Below are 22,890 nucleotides of genomic sequence, written 5' to 3'. Positions count from 1 at the left end.
TCCCATGGAGACTGAGTAGGGTGGGGGATTATGGGGATGGGGAAAAAACACCTCTTTTCCAAAGATTTCTAGAAAATTATTTCTTTACAATCTTTTTTGTACATTTTACATTCTGTTACCTGTAGGTTATAAGACCAAACATAGATACAGAATATTTTGTTCATTTTAACTGCCCCCAACCACACTCACTGATCCTTCCCCTCTGTATTCATAATCCGTTTACTTTTTTTTATTCACCTCTGCTGCCCTCGCAACTAGGCCCGAGATGCATATGAGCAGAGAGGCTTTGCTGATAGTACAAGCTGAACTTGCTGTTGAAACGGAGCCCAAAATCAGAAAAGATTGAACAGCATGCCTTTGCAACATCGTTTTTATAGCAATTCCGATTCTGGGCTTTCTTTCTCGAGTCATTTCAACTTGTTCTATGAGTAAGGCAGCCTTGCTCGTAAAACAAGGTGATCTAACTCTAGAAACTAAGCCCAGAATCACAAAATGATGCTACTTACATAGTAGAATTAACCAAATAAACGGACTTCCAGCAGGTTTCTCTGCTGCAACCAGGTCCCAGAGGCAGTTCTTCTGGCCACATGTAGAAGTCTGCTGGGCAGTCAGTGGCCCACGGGCTGTACTTTGAATACCACTGGTGTAGGGGGTTGATCTGAAACATTTGCATCCTAGGTTATTTAAAAACCATTAAAATGACTTTCAGCATGTTGTGGCTAGCAGGATATTTTATCCACTTGTAAGTCACAAATCTAAAGGTAGTCTGAGACCTTTCCACCACTCCCCTTCTGGCAGTATAGCTTATGGTATTTGCATAGTCCTTCATTATCCTTTCTTACAGCAAGGCCTTCATTGTTTCAGCCTCCTCTAGATAACTTGGACCTCTTTTTTGACTAATCACTTTTGCAGCTGTGCTCATGCAGACTATAGACAAGGATTATGATGCTGTGGTATTTTTACCTAATGGTTCAATCTTCAATTGAGGACACCCATCTATTTAGCTTGCATAGAATCTTAGCTCGGATGCTCATACTGCTCATACTGCTTAAACTGAAGATCGTAACTAAGTCACATTGTGGAGTCAAATGAACTCGCACACGCTAAACTAAAGTTCAGAGTTTAGATGAACATACACCTTACCATTGGCTTTTTATAGGCTCGCCCAAGGTATATCATCGTTGAGGCCCACGGTATCAGTGCAAAGCTTGATTCTATGCAAGCTAAATAGATGGCTGTCCTCAATTGAAGATTGAACAATTAGGTAAAAATACCACAGCATCATAATCCTTGTCTATAGTCTGCATGAGCCGCGTCTCAAATTGCGTTAACCACACTTTAACATTTTTTAGCAACGAATACACAATAGGATTTACAGAAGAGTGTCCAGTTTTCTCTGACGTGAGGGGAGTACTAACTGGTTTTAATGTATGCATGTTTAGGATTCCTTGGAATCTTTTCGCTTACAAATAATTGCGTTTATTAGCCTGTTTGTTTGATACATTCCAGTAAGAAGTTTGGATACTCTCTAAGTTGTCAAAGTTTCTCCAGCCGCGATTTGGGAACTACAAACATAATTGTTATGACGTTATTTTGTAGTTTTGTGAGTTCCCGCGAAATTTGGAACGGGAAGTCACGCTGCACATCGGCGATTGTATGTTGATGTGCGGGAGTTTGTTGTCACGAGAAGTTTACTCGAAATGTTGCCCGCATAAATCGCTAAGATAAAGGTGGGCATGAGAGAGAGGGGGTGCCTGAACGGGCTGCGTGCAGCATGTATTGGCGGCTGGCCCTAATAGAACTACAATTACCATCTTGCTGGTGTCACTGGGTAGTTCTGCATGTGCTCGCGAATTTTGGGTATCGAGTCACGCAATGAATATGTGGAAACAGACGACCCATTTGAATAAAGCGTCCCTCTCCACACAAGGTAACTGCAATTACAACTAAGATTCAAATATTGAGCACAGTATATGCGTGGTATGTTGGATCCTATGATAACGGATCAGCGTTGATTGACAGGAGGCAGGTTTCAGTGTTATCGGGACCAGCCCTCTATTTGACTTATAAATACGCCCTTCCTGAGCCGTTCGTTGCCTCCCCCTTGACTCCGGTTTCGTCAGAGGCAACGACTGACAGGTGGGTTGTTGGTTTAGAATGTTCAAAGTAGCGTTTGTGACGGTCTGAATATCACATCATTTGTAAAGAGACAAGTCACTTGTTTTTCTCTACTTAGTGATATCTAGGGCGAATACTGCCTTTTTCTAAACATAGAACGAGTTGTTGGAAGCTTCCTCATTGTTAAGGTTCTGGAGTTTTTTCACTTTTCCTTTTTTGAGGCATACAACTCTTTGTAAACATTTACTCTTCCTTTGAGATAGACATTATTTGCTGTGCATACCTTGCCAGAGTAAAGAATGATCTTGCCACGCAGTTGTTATATGCTGTGTCTTCACAAACGGGGTTTTATATGTTGTACATGTTGTGAGTTGCTGAAGGTCAGGAATTTTGAGATCCAGGCTTGGGTCCTCTGAGAATCAGCATTTGTCTGTGAAAGTTAGACGATAGATGGGGCTGTAACCATAGGAAGTGAAGGTGAAAGAAGCCCTTGTGTTCTTGCTTTACTCTGTTTCCCTTGCTTCACTTTTACAGAGCGGGGCCTTCATTTCCTGAGCTTGGTCCAGGTGAGGTCCAGTCCCTGGTCAAGCTGGGTGAGCACAAATGAATTGTTTTTGAATTTGCATAGACTTGCTAGAGGAATATAGTAGAGTAAAGAGCGTATTGACAGTAACTTGTTATTTAAATTCTTTGTTTTCTAGATGATAGCCACATCCCTTGATGTGGAGGATTAGTACAAGCAGGTTGTAACGTCTCCCTGTATGTTCACTTATATCCTTTTTGTATATACGTTTTTCCCTTTTTTGCAGTAACAAAAATTTAGAGAGCAGAGGCCCTGAAGAAAGCCGTGGGATTTGTTTCCATATTGGCTGAAACATGTTGGCCCATCTGCAGTTATTTGAAGAAACTGCTGTTTAGCACTGTTCTTGGTTTTAACTAGGGGTTCAGCCGATATTCTAATAAAGTGTTTTTTCTCCTTTTCGCCCTATTTTATTCACCACCTTTTTGCACTGCACTTATTCTCATATGATCTATCACTTATGGTCGAAAAGTGATTGTGGGTTTGATCCATTTCAGCCTAATATCGTGGGTATGATAATAAATCTCTATGATCAAGAGACAGACCATCCCGACAGATGGATGACCAAATGAGAAGATTGATCATTATGATATATTGCTGGGAATCCATTTAGCTGTACGTAGATCTCCCTGGTAATCACTTGTCTTTATGCTCTTCTCTACTGTTGTTTCCCACCGTTTTTTAGGCTTGAACGGAACTTGAGTCCTGACTCACTTAGTTAGGAGTCTCAGCCATTAAGCCAATTTAATGGCTTACTTGAGACCCCCCGGTTTTTCGTGTTGTTATAATATGATTGTAATAGGAAATGAATGTACAAAACAATTAAATGAAAATAATTCAAACAAAAAAATTAGACGAATGGCTGAGCTTGTTCTAAAGTGAAGAACTGAGTGTCCTGCATAAGCAGCAGGTTACGTTGTGTTGCTGAAATCATGTTGCAGGATCTTTGCAAGCCAGAATCACAGAGGTTCTAGATTGTAGAGTTATTGTTCTTTTTTTCAAAACATGTATATCTTGATGAGGTTTCTAGTCAATTATGGAGTCACCGCTCTGTGGTCCAGTACAGATGTGACTGTCCGGTTTGCAGGTGCATGAAGATTACCTTGGGAGGTGGTCCAAAAAGCAGGAGGACTCCGCTGCATAATGGTTTCAAGACAAGGAACGCCTACATTTTGATCCTCCCACAGGCTTTTAAGTTTTAGATGGAAAGCTCAGTCCACAGGAGGATAATCTGGGCAGTGACTAATTTTGCAGCTTGGTTCTTGCTGATATTCTACTTTTAATGTATTCTTGGATCCCCAATTACTGACTGCCAGAAGAACCAGGCCTTATCTGATGACCATTTAATTTCATAATATTCTCTGTAACTATTAATTGATGCCTATGAATTAATTGATACATGGGGGAGAGAGAAAGAGACCTATACTATCAGAACCCCTTTCAGAGGGCTACAGATGCAAGCAGGAGCTACTGGCACCAACTGTGGTGGTTGAGATCCTTTGCTCCTGCTGCCACAGGCGGACCTACTATGGGCTCAAAGTAACTGTGCCAAGTACCACCTGCTTCGGTACTTGATTCTCAGAGGTAGCATGGGTTGAGTAGTCCAAGGATTCTTGTGGGGAGGTAGGTGCAAGGGTTACACATTCACAAGACTCAAATTATGCTCATTAACCACAATAAAGGAAGGTCACACTACATTCTTGATTAAACAAGCATTGGAAATGCAATAGGTCTCGCAGCATTAGAGTTAGTGCTTTTAGAATTGTTTATGGGTTTTTTTTGTAAATCTTTAGCATTTTTGTTTCCTGTAGCCAATGCTAAAGAATTACAAATAAAAAAAGCCATAAACAATTCTAAAAGCTCTAACTCAAATGCTCCGAGACCTATTGCACTGTGTGAGGGTGAGTGAGGGTGAGGGTGGGTGAGGGTGAGTGAGGGTGAGTGAGGGGTTGAGGGTGAGTGAGGGGTTGAGGGTGAGTGAGGGGTTGAGGGTGAGTGAGGGGTTGAGGGTGAGTGAGGGGTTGAGGGTGAGTGAGGGGTTGAGGGTGAGTGAGGGGTTGAGGGTGAGTGAGTGAGGGTGAGGGTGAGGGGTTGAGGGTGGGTGAGGGTGAGGGGTTGAGGGTGAGTGAGGATGAGTGAGGATGAGTGAGGGTGAGTGAGGGTGAGTGAGGGTGAGTGAGGGTGAGTGAGGGTGAGTGAGGATGAGTGAGGGTGAGTGAGGGTGAGTGAGGGTGAGTGAGGGTGAGTGAGGGTGAGTGAGAGTGAGGGTGAGTGAGGGTGGGTGAGAGTGAGGGTGAGTGAGGGTGGGTGAGGGGTTGAGGGTGAGGGGTTGAGGGTGAGTGAGTGAGGGTGAGGGGTTGAGGGTGAGGGGGTGAGGGGTTGAGGGGTTGAGGGGGTGAGGGTGAGGGGTTGAGGGTGAGTGAGTGAGGGTGAGTGAGGGTGAGGGTGGTGGCCCGATGGGAGAGAGCAGCCAGGATGGGAGAGAGTGTGAGAGAAATGGCAGGATGAGAGAGAGATGGCAGGATGGGAGAGAGAGATGTCAGGAAGGGAGAGAGATGGCAGGATGGGAGAGAGAGATGGCCGGATGGGAGAGAGTGTGAGAGAAATGTCAGGATGTGAGAGATGTCAGGATGTGAGAGAGATGGCAGGATAGGAGGATAGGCGAGAGGGCGTCAGGCAGACAGAGAGAGAGAGTGGGAGGAGCAGTGACTCTGTTACAGACAGATCGAGGGAAGTAGGGAGAGAGGTGAGGGGAGGGAGAAACGGCGGCCGCGATTACTGACACTTCAGGAGAGAGGGCGCGTGAGGAGAGCTGAGAGTGACAATGTCAACAAAGGACGGGAGGGCATGAAGAAAGGAGACCCCCTTGCAGAGGTGACGGGCAGAGAAGAAGAGACAGCGACTGGTGAAGGGTCATAGACAGAGGGCAATGGGAGAGAAAGGAGTTACTGGCACTGTCCGCGTGTGTCTCGCTGGGTTCTGCTCACCACGTAATGGGCTAGTCTCGCTCAAAGAAGGCTAGTTGAGGACGTAATCGAACACTGAAGCTGTTCCCAATTAGCCAGATAAATATGTTAAATTTAAGATTATGTGCAAGAGTAAGTAGTCTGCAGTAAGTGGGGTGCCAGGCACTGTGTGCCACCTTTGATGGTTTATATGAACCGGGCAAGGAGCACTGCTCAAGTGAGTAGCGCACAGACAACCCACGCCTACACCACCCATGAACAGCGCTTTCCCGACATTTCTTCATAGCAAAGGGGCTTAAACCTGGTTGGTCACTTGTCGTAATAGCCGTGATTCTCAGTAATTGCTGCATTCGCTCAGAGGATTGCTAATAATATCAGACATAATCTGATAGGATAACATGTGTGTGGTTGTGTGCGTGTGTGGTGAGCATCAGAGATTCCCCTCAGACATTCCCCTCACACTTGGCACCAATTCTGATTAGGGATGTGCCCACCTTTGTTTACCACAGAGTAAGGTCGTTTGACCCTAGATATCAAGTTGGTCAGTGTCAAAAAGCTGTTCAGTATATGGGAGTTGTTTGTTACGCCCGTTTCCGAGATTCAGGCCTGACCTTTAAATGAGTGGCGACTTCGTGTAAGGCGAAGTGACCATTAATTATTCGTAATGCAGTAGCTGCGGTCTTCCCCCCTCCTTACATGTATAGAAAACGGCTGGATGCCCTGCGAACAAAGACACCGTGTGGTGGCCCATAGGCGGGTGAAGTTAAAGCCGAAAAGCAACCAATCACATGATGTTTTGTGGCAGCGTCACACTGGTAGTCGTTTTTGGCGCATTAAAGAAGGCGGCTTCGGTTCCACAGCTCCCCGCGCAGCCCTGCAGTGCACGGCACACCAGAGCGCGGGACGCCTGGTTTCTGCTGTCAGCTTTTGTCGCAGTATTGTATAGCTGCGCTGCCACGAAGGGGGAAAAACACGAATCTCTTCAGAGTGGCGTGTGTGCGCGCCGGCGCCGCAGGTCCCCAGGCCTTCTCCGTGTGACTGCTTAACCGTAAAACATGTAGTGTCAGAGGCCAAGTGCTCGGAGCATGTAAAGGTTTAACAAGCTGTGATGTGGGTCACCGAGCTTGCAGTGACGCCCTGCAGGCCTGTCTTCCACACAGCTGACAATCCCTGTCCCTTCTGTAGCTGAACAACCCTGGCCCTGTCTGCAGTCCTCTACCTGCAGACTCAACCTGTGCATGCCGAGTGCTCTTCAACCAGCGGTGTCCAACCTAGGTGCAGAGGCTGCATCCATGCCAGAGCCAGAGCGGGTAAAATAAACAAGACGGAGGGAAGAGAGGGGAGGGGGGAGGAGAAATGCGAGGGGCCAGAGCGGGTAAAATAAACAAGACGGAGGGAAGAGAGGGGAGGGGGGAGGAGAAATGCGACACGGCGGGAAGGGGCAGGCAGGATGACTCAGGGGAGGGGGCGGAGCGGGGCAGAGCGGCATGTGGGTGTGAAGAAGCCGGGCCTTTGAAGTGAAGCTAAGCTTCACTTCAAAGGTGTCGGAGGAATGCGGGCGGCTGTGCACGCGCTTTTAAGCTCAATGCACATGCGCATTGAGCTTAAAAGTCACGGGCACTGCAAGGAATCGCCACGATTCCTTGCAAGTTAGATAAAGAGTCGATGAGCCCCTATAGTCTCGCTTGCTCGATGCGCATGCGCATCGACAGGCGAGACCTAAAAAGTGCTATTTATGTATGAACACAATGTGAAGTACAGTACACCACAAAATAACAGTCTTCATTAGGCCAGCACTGTTGTGCAGGTAACATCCTTAGTCCCACGTCCCACTGTATGCACTGTGGTTAGTCCCGGTTTACTTGAAGCAATGTTCAGATTAGACCCAGCTAGTGATTATGAGTCTTATAAGTTCCACAGTGGCTTTTTTTTAAAGTCCGTGTTTCTCATTGCTGTAGTGCTACAGTCAGTGTTCCCCCTGGAGGCTCTGTGGCCTGGTGATCAGTCTTACCCACTATTGCTAGTATAGACTTATGGAAGGGCAGGCGCATGTCAATTTCTCAGCATAAGCGGTAGTCTGGATGTAGCCAGTTTAGTGGCAATCATCCCTGACTCTCCTCCTGCCATGCAGTACATCCTACTGATTCCAGCAGGAATTTGCGGGTGGCTTCTAGGATATGGTGGTTAAGTCAGTGCTGTGCTTACGCAGGTTGTAACATGTGGCTCCTAACTTTGTAACACTGCTCAAGTACCACAGTCTTCTCTCTTCACCTTGGCCCCAGCCTGGCATATGAGGGTCACGACAGGACAACAGTATCCTACAAGTCACAGCACTGCACTGGGTGATGGCCCTTATTCTTCATGGCGGGGTCCACCTGGCATATGTGAGCCGCAAATATTGGTACACCGGGTGAAGGCCCTTTGTGTCACAGCACAGGGTGACAGCCCCCTTCAGTCACACTTATGTACCAGAGAGACTACCCTTTAATCTTCATTGTGACCACATCTGGCATACATGGGGTCACTGACAGCAGCACTCTGGTGGAAGACCCGATCATTGTGGCAGTCTTGATAGGACCATAAACTTAAACTTCACTTCAGGGATCCACACTCGACTGGATCCTCACTGGACCTTGCTCCCTCCAGGCACTCTCTTCCTTCTCACAGGTCCTCTGGTCTTGGAGGTAAGCTGGTGTATGTGCTCCGTCGCAAGTGATTTTGATTCTCCTGTGTGAGGTCTCCTCGCCCGCCAAAGAGATTAGCAGACCTTAGTCCCCGGTCCTAGTCACAATAGACAGATGTGATTTAGTGTCTCAGTCTTTGAAGTTGGGATTGTTGCATCTTTAAAGTGTCCATTCCTCTGTCCTGTCCTTTTCTTCGCCCAAGAAGCAATCTGTCATAGCAGGAGCGATGCCAACTTTGGTAGCCGAACAATGCAGGCTGTAGGAGTGACTCTAGGACCCACCCAACAAACCCTTTGATGAGTGACAGATTTAAGCTTTGGTCGAAGTTTAGCTTGTAACACTTATTTCCCCAAAACAATCCAATAGCCACCGAGTACTGTGAATGTATACATTACTGGGGATGGGGATAGCAGATATGTGAAGTATGGTACATTCCTGTGGGCTCCACACCATGACTCCTGGGCAAGAGGAGATTTGCAGAGAGTGAGACGCATTAGAAATAGACCTGCGGGTTACAACCGTGCCTGGCAGAGTGATCTTTCCTCCAGCGAGTATGGGCGGTTTATGTTGAGAGGGTACATGAGCACTGCTAAGGTGGCATGGTATTGTCTGTCTACATCCGCCATCGCTCGCTTCAGAGCTTCCCAACTATCAAAAGTAGGTTTTTTACAACAGCCTCTATATATTCTTCCAGACACAAGGCTTTAAATTCCAAGGCTTCCCAATACCCCACCCCCTCCAAAGTGCAACATCCGGGGATTGTGTGACTTCCACCTCATTGTTTGCCCTCTTTGCCACTAACAGCGCAAAATCAATGTATTTTGCGACCACTCTGGATTTTTGCGGGCCGGGGTAAATGCCTATTAAGCAGCCCTCCACCGAGTGGACGTCGTCACGACCAGTCAGCTGAGTTACCTCCCCCAATACTGTGGTCCAGTGGGTATGTAATTGGGGCAAGCCCATTTCATTTGTATAAAGTCTGCTAGTTCCCTGATGGAACTAAGGGGATCCAGAAATGTCACTCTGGTTAAGCATGTGGGTGCAATAGCAAACCATGCTAGGGCATTAACCCAAGCACATGTAAGAGCTAGGTGATGACTCGGATCAAAATGTCAGCTTTTTAAGATGGTACGTTGTGTACATGGAAGAACTGGCATCCATTTACACTTAAATGGATGGATATATATATATATATCTCCATCCCAACACCTCGTCACACCTCCAACTCTTCGGAAAAACGAGCGTGGACCCAGATGAGTGCTGCAAATATTTTATTTTGCCATTGTATTCCATTACGCCGAACAAGTGGCCTTGATCACATGACCATATATATATATATATATATATATATATATATATATATATATATATATATATATATATATATATATATATATATATATATATATATATATATATATATATATATATATATATATATATTCCAGTTACACCATAATGAAATTAGATGTGAGGCATTGCAGCAAATACATTCTGGTGTACTTCAAAAATATATATTGCTTTTAATCTTCTTCTAAAATTGTTTGTCTTCTTTCTCTTCATTATAACCCATCCCTTTGCGGTAATTGATTCCTTAGTCATGAAACACCTCTTGGCAAAAATGTTTTCGTTACCCATTACATTAATTACGAGTAACGTACATCAACTTTTAATCCTGAAGAATAATTTTAATTATCTTCGATTGAAACTTTTTGTGCTTCGAAACCAGTTTAGCTTAACCTACAAACTTGTGTGTGTGGGAATTCACATATCTGGTGCATACCTCTTACAACCAATGCATATAAATATATGTTGTGCAAGTTAGAATTTGCTTTGCAGGCTGAAAAGTGGATGGCAGCCCCTTGCTTAACAGTTTGTGGGCGGAGTGTTCCTCCAGAAGGGATGGGAAGAATTGTTACCATAGGAGCAAATGGTCATGTACCGTTTCACATACTCATGCCGAGTCTACCACCCAGTGTAAAATTCCATTTGTACATTCTAGGCAATGGAGTACTTTGGGAAACCTACGACTGCGTTGAGTTTGTGAACCGTTCTTCTGATTCTTTATGCATCACTAAAAGTTCATAAAACTGCCCACCATTACAAGGGACAGTTTTTGATTTTCAGCTGGGCCTTGTGAACAGGCCCAATAAACCTGGCCTATAAACTATTTTCTCGGCTACCTGCAACGTTTGCCAGTGCATTTCATCTAAGAAACATGTCTTGTGATGAAAATATAAATCGTTTAATGGAAAAATTGCACTCATCAAGGCTCATTTGATATAAATTATAGTCTGAGAAAAAATGTCATCTAGGTAAATTTGATTTCTAAAATACTGACGGAGAAAATTGTCTCAAACCTAATGCTTGAAATCAACATTTTAACCAACTCGAAGCTTGTGTTAAAGTAGTTTTTGACGTCCCCGAAAGCTTATTAGATGTAGTGTTTAAAAATGCTTGTCATTGCGTCATCAACTTCAGACGCTGTGAATAGGCATTTGGAACACAGGTAACATTGTTGTATCGCTCAAGTTTCCTCCCAACTGTACAGTAGCAAGATAATGAAAGACACGGGCAACATGGAGAAACTGAGGACCTATTGTACTTGCATTTTTTTCCAATATAATTGCTGCATGAATTTCTTCTCAGTGTTGCAAGGCAAATGGTTTTCAATATTGATTTTAAATTACTGGACTTGAGTGCCATTAGGCTCTCCTCGTTTTTTTCCTATCTATTGCAGGCTTTTGATTCCCCGCCAAAAAACAGAAACCTGGATTGAAAACCTAACTACTCAGCCACATAGAGCCTTTGTTCACTCTATTCAAGAGACAGAATTGTGTTAATACACTACCCTCTTTGAAAGGTTTGTGTACAGTCATTGTCATTTGAATAGGCTATTAGTAAAGGATTTAACTGTACCCAACCAAAACCTTTCTGCAGTGTGCAGACGGCAGTTATTTTTCTGTTGGATAGAGCAGAAGAGAGGCCTCCCATACTATATCGGTGGAGCTGGTATGCAAATGATGGTCTCCGAATATAATGCAGGCATGGGTGGCCTTCAGGTCTAGACTATTCTTCCATGATGTTCTTCCATGAATCCAATCCTGAAAGATACCAAGCAAAGCCGATGTACTGCACACGCCTACATAGTCACAATCCTTGCATTGTTGCATATGGCCGGGCCGCACTCATTACCTCTCGCTGGATATTCCCATGGAATAGACACTATCCTTCTTGGTATTTTGTGTTATTAGTTAGGAGAGTGGGTAATTCTAACAGTGTAATTTTTTATGTGTACCTGGAATTCATCACAGGAGTTGATTCTAAAATTACCTTCTTTTTTTACATACTTCACATCAAATGGATCTGTTTTAAGTGTCCTACTTAACACTGCCCCACACCCCCAATCAATAATCCATTCTCAAATACAGATTTTTGCACAGTCCCAGTCTATTCCCATGTCTTTTTAATGGACCTTTTAGCCCATTGCTTAATTAGAGGATGTCACTGCATTTTCAGTCCTATCTATTTTATACTCCAATTATAGTAAAAATTGGTTGCTCGATCAATACAATAACCTTAATTTACTGATTCAAGAAATTAACAGTTGGCTGTCTCTAATAAGCTCATGTGTAATGATTCAATTCTATTCTGCCTCCAAGCAGATGCCTGGTTGAGGTTTTTTAGGGCGAGGCCTCCGCCCACGTAAGTGGGAGGAGTTTCGAGATCCTAATGTTAAAGAAGAGAAAAAAAAAAGTATCTCCTAGGGCTTTGGCGAGACAAATTCCACACATTCCTTAGTGTGTTCTGTCATCTGGCCAGTGATTCGTCTTCGTTGTGGTGTCGTTTTAATAGGCTTGAAGTGATAGGGTAAATGTAGTTTTCCTCCGCCATGTTGGGCATTTTTCGTTCGTGTGCGCGCAAAGAAGTACATTAATTATAATTAGGAGCTGTCAGGGTGCCTCCGTAAGTGAATCCAGATGGCCGGGCGCGTTCACCATTCAGCAGCGCTCAGCACGCAGCTGCTGCATGCCAGGCCGGGAAAGGGCTTCATTAGCCTCACTCATCCGGCGCTGAGACAGGCCCCCTCCCTCATCTGTATCGGCGAAACAGGACAGATGCAATAAAGAGTGCCTAGGAGCTGGCTAGATGCACCATGGAGCGCTTCGAATTGGGTAAAAGATGCCCGTTTCAAAGCAGCCACATGCAACTTAACATACTTACAAGCGTGCGTGTGTGTGTTAGAAACCAACTAATGTTAAACCATGTGTCCGCTATTACTCACTCTCTTCTCTCCACTGGCACTGCCCATAGAACGTGAAGCAGTCCTGTTGAGATGTGCTGGCACTGCCCATAGAACATGAATCAGCCGTGTTGAGATGTGCTGACACAGCCGAAAGAAATCAGCACAGCCATGTCGAAAAGTGTTGGCACTGCCCCCGGAAAGTGAAACAGTCCTGTTATGAAGTGCTATCACTGTCCAATTAAGGTGGAGAAACCCTGGTGACAAGTGATGACAGGCACTACCTACAGAATATAGTACATTCCGGCTTTGAAGGCCCTTATCTAGCACCCTGCGCTGTTGGATTTAGATCACAGGGCGGGAGCGCACATTGCATGTTCCAAGTTGCACGGGGCACGAGCGCACACTGCAACAGTTCATGGTGCATGAATGTGGGATGCATGAGTGCAGGCTCCAGTGGGCATTGTGTATTAAATAGTTTGTCTGGGCAGGGTGCATGAGCGCCTAGTGAACGGAACATGGTGCTGAGTGCTCTTACGGTGTGAGGTATGGCGCATCCGCGGCATACGTGAATCTCTGTCTGACACCAATCAGACATGCACCTGTGTCGAATGACGTTGACTAAGCTTGGAACATGTTCTGCCAATCAGAACTGAGGCCCCTCCTGGGGGACCAACGGTCAGATTTGGAACCTGCTGTGGATGAGGACGCGAGGTATACAGTGGGTGCAAGGGCGACATGGGCTCTAGCTCGTACCCACCGCTTCACTGGTTGAGAAGTAAAAAAATCCAAAAGTGGGGTAGATGGCCTCGCACACCTGTGCTCCTGCGCCACTACCCCTGCTGCACCAATGGGAAGTACAACCACGAGGCAAGGAATCGATATCGACAGTTCACAGAATGTGAGCCGGGTGAAATTTATGACGGGGCTTGGGACAAGTGCAGGATAACGCGTTCCTTGGATCAAATGGCGCACGACGTGTTCACAGCGGGCACCGATACCCACTAGGGGAACCGCCATCAACCGCGACGTGGGATGGGTGTAGTGAATAATACCACAATCCCAGCCAGAGGGCATCTTAGGGGTGGACGCTCTGGGCTATTTACTGTTGGCGACGACTGGCGAACCAGTACTGCGCAAGGATGTAGCTATGATGGTGCAACAGGCGCAGTGCACCGGTGCCCAGGGTTGGACAGGGGCCCTCTGCATCCAATCATATTTGATTAGCATCCAACAGGGGTCAAGGGGTCCATTTTATTTGCTTGCATTAGGGCCAATAGCGTTCCCGGGACCGTGCTGAGGCAGTTTAAAGGAAAAAAAGAACGTTTCTTTTCACTGGGGGGCCCCTGTAATCGGACTAGCAGATGGCACCCACCAGAGAAGTGTCAGCGTTCACTGGGTAACAATTTCGAGATGATCCAGTTTGCAACTTTTACTAATTATAACTAGCATGGTAGACAAAGTGTAAAGTGAGTGTTAACACGCATTACGTCATTTGTACAAAATAGAAACATATATGCGAGTTGCTAAAAGTGAGCTATAGTATATGTATTTTTCAAAAAATGTGGTTTTGATTTAAGTGCCGGAACTACATTCTCTCTCTTTGCACGGGCTCGCGGACATAACGATTGGTACTTGTAGCACTTTATAAAAGGGTCTTCGAGGACATATCTGTTGAGACTGCAACAATATACAAGATCAGACACTCGCAGTCTTTAGGAGAACCATTAGCAATTCTGAACGCGCTGCTAAGTATATTCGAAACCCTAAGCGAGGGTGAGAATAAACATGTCTATTTTTAAGTTTGTGCAAGATCTTTCCATTTTGTCTCACTTCTTTCAAACCTTCTACCTGACGCGTAAAGCCCGTTTTGTTTGGGAAATGGGATTTGTTTCTGGGCATACTTTCCGTGCGAACCAGTGACACGCGCGCGACTGGTGACGTCAGTGAAAGGATTCTTCTTCCCGGCTAGAGCTGGAAAAAGAAGAATTTTTCAGATTGTAAGTTTTCGCTCTGCTTATTTTTGACACACACAGATATATAAAACTGGCTGTTTTAAATGCCTGTGTATAGATATATAGTTTATCCGTCTATCAAATAGATAGATAGATAGATAGATAGATAGATAGATATGGAAAGTCGTCATTAATTACTTGTAGACTTATTAAACATCGTCGAAATAATCAGGAAATCAAATAGGCCCTTTTGTGAAATTTAACAATAATTTCAGTCACTTTCACACGTCTGTGTTTTGTTCTATACCCCAGTACTCTGGGTTTTCTAAAGTACCCAGAAACAAGTATATTATTGCTGTTGGATGCACAATTGCTTTACAATCAGATTGCTGACTTGCACTTGAGCACTCTATTCTCATGATGGTATAATAATAGGACTTATTTACAGCATTGGCAGTGGTATTCATTTTTTCGACCTCAGAAGTATGAGCAGTTGAGTGGACCCACCAACATCCAACTTGATGACTTTCTATGATAAAGCTTTGTTGCCCCCTTCATGACACAGGAGCAGCTTTTTCAGTGATGTTTTGATAGGGCTATATTTCATGGGCTACTCTGCTTCTGGTTATGACATATAGGAGAGGAGCAGGGACGTTAGACTCATTCTAATCACTTTTCCCCTGATTTACCAGGCTAAAATTGCCAAATTCCACACAGGAAAGGATTTCCTTGAAACGATTAAAAGCAGAAAAGCTCTAATGTTCAGAGTAGGAGAAGCCATGGCGTGAACTTCCACAGTTGACCACAGATTAGTGTACTTGTGAAAAGCAGGGCTGTGCGAATTTTTATTAAGTGACCATAGTCCCGCGTAAACCAAAATTATTGGCCTGCAAGTAGCTTGCAGAGTTTCCTGCAGAAATATATTTTTCACAAAAACTGGCAACATTTTCTTGCGAGTGCCAATAGTTCAGCACAAGTGTTAAAATGGGTACGCCAGATTCACAGGAATTATTGTCAAAAAAGTTTGGGGCACGTTTTAAAAAAAATCAAACAGCGCAGCAAGCTAACTTGTGCACTGTGTCACAGGAAAAGGGCACACATGCACCGTATTTAAATGATACGGCACATTCATGTCTGTTTCCTGTGCTGGTGCACAATGTGCTGCCTGTCAAGCTAGTCAAAAACTAGTAAGGGAGGTGGTTATATCGTTTATTTTTTATTTCTTATTCATTTTAGACAGGTTCATTTAGGGATAGGTAAGGAATGTTAAGTGATTGAGCACCAACGACAAACACATTGCGAGAGTGACAGCAGTGTGAGAGTGACAGCAGTGTGAGTGTGACAGCAGAGTGAGTGTGACAGCAGAGTGAGTGTGACAGCAGAGTGAGTGTGACAGCAGAGTGAGTGTGACAGCAGAGTGAGTGTGACAGCAGAGTGAGTGTGACAGCAGAGTGAGTGTGACAGCAGAGTGAGTGTGACAGCAGAGTGAGTGTGACAGCAGAGTGAGTGTGACAGCAGAGTGAGTGTGACAGCAGAGTGAGAGTGAGAGTGACAGCAGAGTGAGAGTGAGTGAGAGTGACAGCAGAGTGAGAGTGAGTGAGAGTGACAGCAGAGTGAGAGTGAGCGTGAGAGTGACAGCAGGACAGCAGGGTGAGAGTGACAGCAGGGTGAGAGTGACAGCAGGGTGTGAGGGAGACAGCAGAGTGAGAGTGACAGCAGAGTGAGTGACAGCAGGGTGAGAGTGAGACAGCAGAGTGAGAGTGAGACAGCAGAGTGAGAGTGAGACAGCAGAGTGAGAGTGAGACAGCAGAGTGAGAGTGAGAGGAGAGTGAGAGCAGAGTGAGAGTGAGAGCAGAGTGAGAGTGAGAGCAGAGTGAGAGTGAGAGCAGAGTGAGAGTGAGAGCAGAGTGAGAGTGAGAGCAGAGTGAGAGTGAGAGCAAAGTGAGTGACAGCAGAGTGAGTGACAGCAGAGTGAGTGACAGCAGAGTGAGTGACAGCAGAGTGAGTGACAGCAGAGTGAGTGACAGCAGAGTGAGTGACAGCAGAGTGAGTGACAGCAGAGTGAGTGACAGCAGAGTGAGTGACAGCAGAGTGAGTGACAGCAGAGTGAGTGACAGCAGAGTGAGTGACAGCAGAGTGAGTGACACAGCAGAGTGAGAGTGAGAGTGACAGCAGAGTGAGAGTGACAGCAGAGTGAGAGTGACAGCAGAGTGAGAGTGACAGCAGAGTGAGAGTGACAGCAGAGTGAGAGTGACAGCAGAGTGAGAGTGACAGCAGAGTGAGAGTGACAGCAGAGTGAGAGTGACAGCAGAGTGAGAGTGACAGCAGAGTGAGAGTGACAGCAGAGTGAGAGTGACAGCAGAGTGAGAGTGACAGCAGAGTGAGAGTGACAGCAGAGTGAGAGTGACAGCAGAGTGAGAGTGACAGCAGAGTGAGAGTGACAGCAGAGTGAGAGTGACAGCAGAGTGAGAGTGACAGCAGAGTGAGAGTGACAGCAGAGTGAGAGTGACAGCAGAGTGAGAGTGACAGCAGAGTGAGAGTGACAGCAGAGTGAGAGTGACAGCAGAGTGAGAGTGACAGCAGAGTGAGAGTGACAGCAGAGTGAGAGTGACAGCAGAGTGAGAGTGACAGCAGAGTGAGAGTGACAGCAGAGTGAGAGTGACAGCAGAGTGAGAGTGACAGCAGAGTGAGAGTGACAGCAGAGTGAGAGTGACAGCAGAGTGAGAGTGACAGCAGAGTGAGAGTGACAGCAGAGTGAGAGTGACAGCAGAGTGAGAGTGACAGCAGAGTGAGAGTGACAGCAGAGTGAGAGTGACAGCAGAGTGAGTGTGACAGCAGAGTGAGTGTGACAGCAGAGTGAGTGTGACAGCAGAGTGAGTGTGACAGCAGAGTGAGTGTGACAGCAGAGTGAGAGTGACAGCAGAGTGAGAGTGACAGCAGAGTGAGAGTGACAGCATGAGAGACAGTAGAGTGAGAGTGACAGCATGAGAGACAGCAGAGTGAGAGTGACAGCAGAGTGAGTGACAGCAGAGTGAGTGACAGCAGAGTGAGTGACAGCAGAGTGAGTGACACAGCAGAGTGAGAGTGAGAGTGACAGCAGAGTGAGCGTGAGAGTGACAGCAGAGTGAGAGTGACAGCAGAGTGAGAGTGACAGCAGAGTGAGAGTGACAGCAGAGTGAGAGTGACAGCAGAGTGAGAGTGACAGCAGAGTGAGAGTGACAGCAGAGTGAGAGTGACAGCAGAGTGAGAGTGACAGCAGAGTGAGAGTGACAGCAGAGTGAGAGTGACAGCAGAGTGAGAGTGACAGCAGAGTGAGAGTGACAGCAGAGTGAGAGTGACAGCAGAGTGAGAGTGACAGCAGAGTGAGAGTGACAGCAGAGTGAGAGTGACAGCAGAGTGAGAGTGACAGCATGAGAGACAGTAGAGTGAGAGTGACAGCATGAGAGACAGCAGAGTGAGAGTGACAGCATGAGAGACAGCAGAGTGAGAGTGACAGCAGAGTGAGAGTAGAGTGAGTGAGACAGCAGGGTGAGAGTGAGAGTGACAGCAGAGTGAGAGTGAGAGTGACAGCAGAGTGAGAGTGACAGCAGAGTGAGAGTGACAGCAGAGTGAGAGTGACAGCAGAGTGAGAAAGGAGAGTGAGGCAGCAGAGTGAGAAAGGAGAGTGAGGCAGCAGAGTGAGGCAGCAGAGTGAGAAAGGAGAGTGAGGCAGCAGAGTGAGGCAGCAGAGTGAGTGAGAGCAGAGTGAGTGAGAGCAGAGTGAGTGAGAGAGCAGAGTGAGTGAGAGCAGAGTGAGTGAGAGAGCAGAGTGAGTGAGAGAGCAGAGTGAGTGAGAGAGCAGAGTGAGTGAGAGAGCAGAGTGAGTGAGAGAGCAGAGTGAGTGAGAGAGCAGAGTGAGTGAGAGCAGAGTGAGTGAGAGCAGAGTGAGTGAGAGCAGAGTGAGTGAGAGCAGAGTGAGTGAGAGCAGAGTGAGTGAGAGCAGAGTGAGTGAGAGCAGAGTGAGTGAGAGCAGAGTGAGTGAGAGCAGAGTGAGTGAGAGCAGAGTGAGTGAGAGCAGAGTGAGTGAGAGCAGAGTGAGTGAGAGCAGAGTGAGTGAGAGCAGAGTGAGTGAGAGCAGAGTGAGTGAGAGCAGAGTGAGTGAGAGCAGAGTGAGTGAGAGCAGAGTGAGTGAGAGCAGAGTGAGTGAGAGCAGAGTGAGTGAGAGCAGAGTGAGTGAGAGCAGAGTGAGTGAGAGCAGAGTGAGTGAGAGCAGAGTGAGTGAGAGCAGAGTGAGTGAGACAGCAGAGTGAGTGAGACAGCAGAGTGAGTGAGACAGCAGAGTGAGTGAGACAGCAGAGTGAGTGAGACAGCAGAGTGAGTGAGACAGCAGAGTGAGTGAGACAGCAGAGTGAGTGAGACAGCAGAGTGAGTGAGACAGCAGAGTGAGTGAGACAGCAGAGTGAGTGAGTGAGACAGCAGAGTGAGTGAGTGAGACAGCAGAGTGAGTGAGTGAGACAGCAGAGTGAGTGAGTGAGACAGCAGAGTGAGTGAGTGAGACAGCAGAGTGAGTGAGTGAGACAGCAGAGTGAGTGAGTGAGACAGCAGAGTGAGTGAGTGAGACAGCAGAGTGAGTGAGTGAGACAGCAGAGTGAGTGAGTGAGACAGCAGAGTGAGTGAGTGAGACAGCAGAGTGAGTGAGTGAGACAGCAGAGTGAGTGAGACAGCAGGGTGAGAGTAGAGTGAGTGAGACAGCAGGGTGAGTGAGACAGCAGGGTGAGAGTAGAGTGAGTGAGACAGCAGGGTGAGTGAGACAGCAGAGTGAGTGAGACAGCAGAGTGAGTGAGACAGCAGAGTGAGTGAGACAGCAGAGTGAGTGAGACAGCAGGGTGAGAGTAGAGTGAGTGAGACAGCAGGGTGAGAGTAGAGTGAGTGAGACAGCAGGGTGAGTGAGACAGCAGGGTGAGAGTAGAGTGAGTGAGACAGCAGGGTGAGTGAGACAGCAGGGTGAGAGTAGAGTGAGTGAGACAGCAGGGTGAGTGAGACAGCAGGGTGAGAGTAGAGTGAGTGAGACAGCAGGGTGAGTGAGACAGCAGGGTGAGAGTAGAGTGAGTGAGACAGCAGGGTGAGTGAGACAGCAGGGTGAGAGTGACAGCAGAGTGAGAGTGACAGCAGAGTGAGAGTGACAGCAGAATGAGAGTGACAGCAGAGTGAGAGTGACAGCAGAGTGAGAGTGACAGCAGAGTGAGAGTGACAGCAGAATGAGAGTGACAGCAGAATGAGAGTGAGAGAAACTCAGCAGTGTGAGAGAGACTCAGCAGTGTGAGAGAGACTCAGCAGTGTGAGAGAGACTCAGCAGTGTGAGAGAGACTCAGCAGTGTGAGAGAGACTCAGCAGTGTGAGAGAGACTCAGCAGTGTGAGAGAGACTCAGCAGTGTGAGAGAGACTCAGCAGTGTGAGAGTTCCAGAGAGAGCAGGGTATACTTGTGCGCTTACACGGTGCACTGACACACAGGAGCTAAAACAAAGAACAGCTGAACACGTGTCTTGGGAGCTTCATGGAGGCAGCCGGCCCTCTGTGAGGGGAGCAGCAAGGAGGGGACGCTCCAACCAATCAAACGCAACTACTCACAACCTACTGTACAATTACAACACAGGCCAACGGGCAGAGCTTGGTCTTTTCGCATTACGTAGGGTGAGCAGTGTGTGAGTGTGTAGGGTGAGCAGTGTGTGAGTGTGCAGGGTGAGCAGTGTGTGAGTGTGCAGGGTGAGCAGTGTGTGAGCGTGCAGGGTGAGGAGTGTGTGAGCATGCAGGGTGAGCAGTGTGTGAGTATGCAGGGTTAACAGCGTGTGAGCATGCAGGGTGAGCAGTGTGTGAGTGTGTAGGGTGAGCAGTGTGTGAGTGTGCAGGGTGAGCAGTATGTGAGTGTGTAGGGTGAGCAGTATGTGAGTGTGTAGGGTGAGCAGTGTGTGAGTGTGCAGGGTGAGCAGTGTGTCTGTGTGTAGGCTGCGCAGTGTTTGTGTGTGTAGGGTGCGCAGTGTGTGAGTGTGCAGGGTGAACATTGTGTGAGTGTGCAGGGTGAACAGTGTGTGAGTGTGTAGGGTGAGCAGTGTGTCAGTGTGCAGGGTAAACATTCTGTGAGTGTGTAGGGTGAGTGTGTAGGGTGAGTGTGTAGGGGCAGTGTGTGAGTGTACAGGGTACGAAAACTCGAACTAAGTCCACTACACACACACACATAACATTACACACATAAGACTACACACATAAGACCACACACCACCACACACCACCACACACACAACACCACACACACACACACAACACCACACACACAACACCACACACACAACACCACACACACACACACCACCACACACACACCACCACACACACACCACCACACACACACCACCACACACTCACCACCACACACTCACCACCACACACTCACCACCACACACTCACCATCACACACTCACCACCACACACGCAACCACACAACCACACCGTCAGTGCACGCTTTCACCGGGCATAAACACCACCAGCCGTCAGTACACGCTTTCACCGGGCACAAACACCACCAGCCGTCAGTGCAGGCTTCCACCAGGCACACACCACCAGCCGGCAGTGCACGCTTCCACCAGGCACACACACCACCGGCCATCAGTGCACAATTTCTACAGGCACACACACCACGAGCCATCAGTGCACACATCATTTGTTAACGCATCCACAATTAACTATTGTAGCAATTACAGTATGGTGCACTTTACTTTTAAACATATTCATCTAAAGCACAGCATGCCAACATTGCTACAATTCCAATCCAACCCACATAATTCCACAACACACCACATGCATACACTCCATAACGCATGGCTAAAAGACATTACCATTTACAATGCCATTAGATCTAACTCAAATAAATCCGAGACCTATTGCATTTCCAATGCTTGTTTAAGTTGGCTTCTTCCACTCTTTGGTCCATATATCATCCAGATTACCTAAAACATGACCATGGTAGCTATATTTAATCAACATCTCACGCTGGATTAACATGTTAAGTTCACTATAAAAATGTATACTTCTATTTTGCCTGCCTATGGAAGATTATTGGCCTCCTCTCACCCCAGTAAAAGATAGTGGAGGGTGCCGCAGTCAATGGGTGACTAAAGTAATTTAACACTATAAACCGAGTTAATTAAAAAAGACAAATGCTTAAACTGCTCTTTGCTCAAAAGTCAAAAAGTCAACTGCTACATGGCTTATATACTGGACTATTGTATCTGAAATTCTAGAATATACTATTAGCTCCATTATTCCTCCCTCTACTTGCAGGCGAATAGTGCGTTAGAATATTGAGTACTTGGTCACTACTCATTCATTCACCCCTGAAAAAGAACCACAAAGCCTAGATTTCTTAACTTAACATTAATAATTCCTACTTTCTGCCCCTCTTTAGGTCTCACCAACAGACCATATTAAGTGTTAGATTGTTGCACACCTATTGTGAGCAGTACAATACATAGAGTGGACTTTGGGGCAGCCTCTTGAACATGATTGGATGGCTTTGTTATGTCGATTCGTATGACTCCGCTTAGGACTCGGGAGGGTATCTTGACTTTCTTGTCTCTATCAGTTAGATGCTACTGATTTGTTAGCTTTTCTTTCTATTACTGTCCGACCAATTGACCGTATCTTCGTTGCCATTGTTTTGATTGGATTAGTTGTGTCCTTGCACTGCTGACAATGGGGGATTCTTTTTTTATTGGTTGTTCAGCACTCCATATGTGCCTATGGCTTTGCTCCCTCTTGGTTTTTGCTCTCTGTCACCACACAGATTGTCAGTTGTTCCCCCGCCTCTTCCAGTTCCCACTTCAATTTTTAGCTTTTTTTTTTTTTTAAATGATTATGTAAATGACCATCAACAGCTGCACTTTGCTACCAGCCCCTTGCTTTCCTTCTGGTTCGCTGCTGTTTGGGTGTATCATTTTGTCTCCTTTGGAATGCATGTGGGAGGTTTTAGATTTTAAAAGGACATTGTTGTTGCAACTTTAGTTATTGATCTGATCCATGCATTGTCTACAGAAAGCAGTCCTTTAGTTCTGGTGACGGCCAAAACGTTTTGCTTTTAGTAAAACTATAAATATAATAAAAGTAATGGGGCTTTTAGCCATCCTTCTAGAGCAATTGGTCTGTTCTGTCACTCACATTTTAGTTTTGCACACTAAACCATACAGCATGAACAGTGGGGTCAGCCCATTGCAGCCATTGGCTAACTTCACTGAGTGACAGCATCCTGTCCTTTCACAGGGAGCATATTTGCTTGCAAAGTATTTTCCTAATGTTCTATGGAGGACTATGGCA

At 46.4% G+C, this 22,890-nt stretch overlaps 1 protein-coding gene across 12 annotated transcripts in view; it reads left to right on the top strand.

Moving 5' to 3' along the window:
- The window catches only part of ADD1 (adducin 1), a 634,474-nt gene that overhangs the window by 195,062 nt on the left and 416,522 nt on the right, over positions 1-22,890 (top strand). The window lies entirely within an intron of this gene.

This window comes from Lissotriton helveticus, chromosome 2_2, assembly GCF_964261635.1.
Source record: "Lissotriton helveticus chromosome 2_2, aLisHel1.1, whole genome shotgun sequence".
Classification (NCBI taxonomy): domain Eukaryota; kingdom Metazoa; phylum Chordata; class Amphibia; order Caudata; family Salamandridae; genus Lissotriton; species Lissotriton helveticus.
The sequence above is the reverse complement of the archived record's forward strand: the minus strand, read 5'-3'. Positions and strand labels throughout refer to the sequence as shown.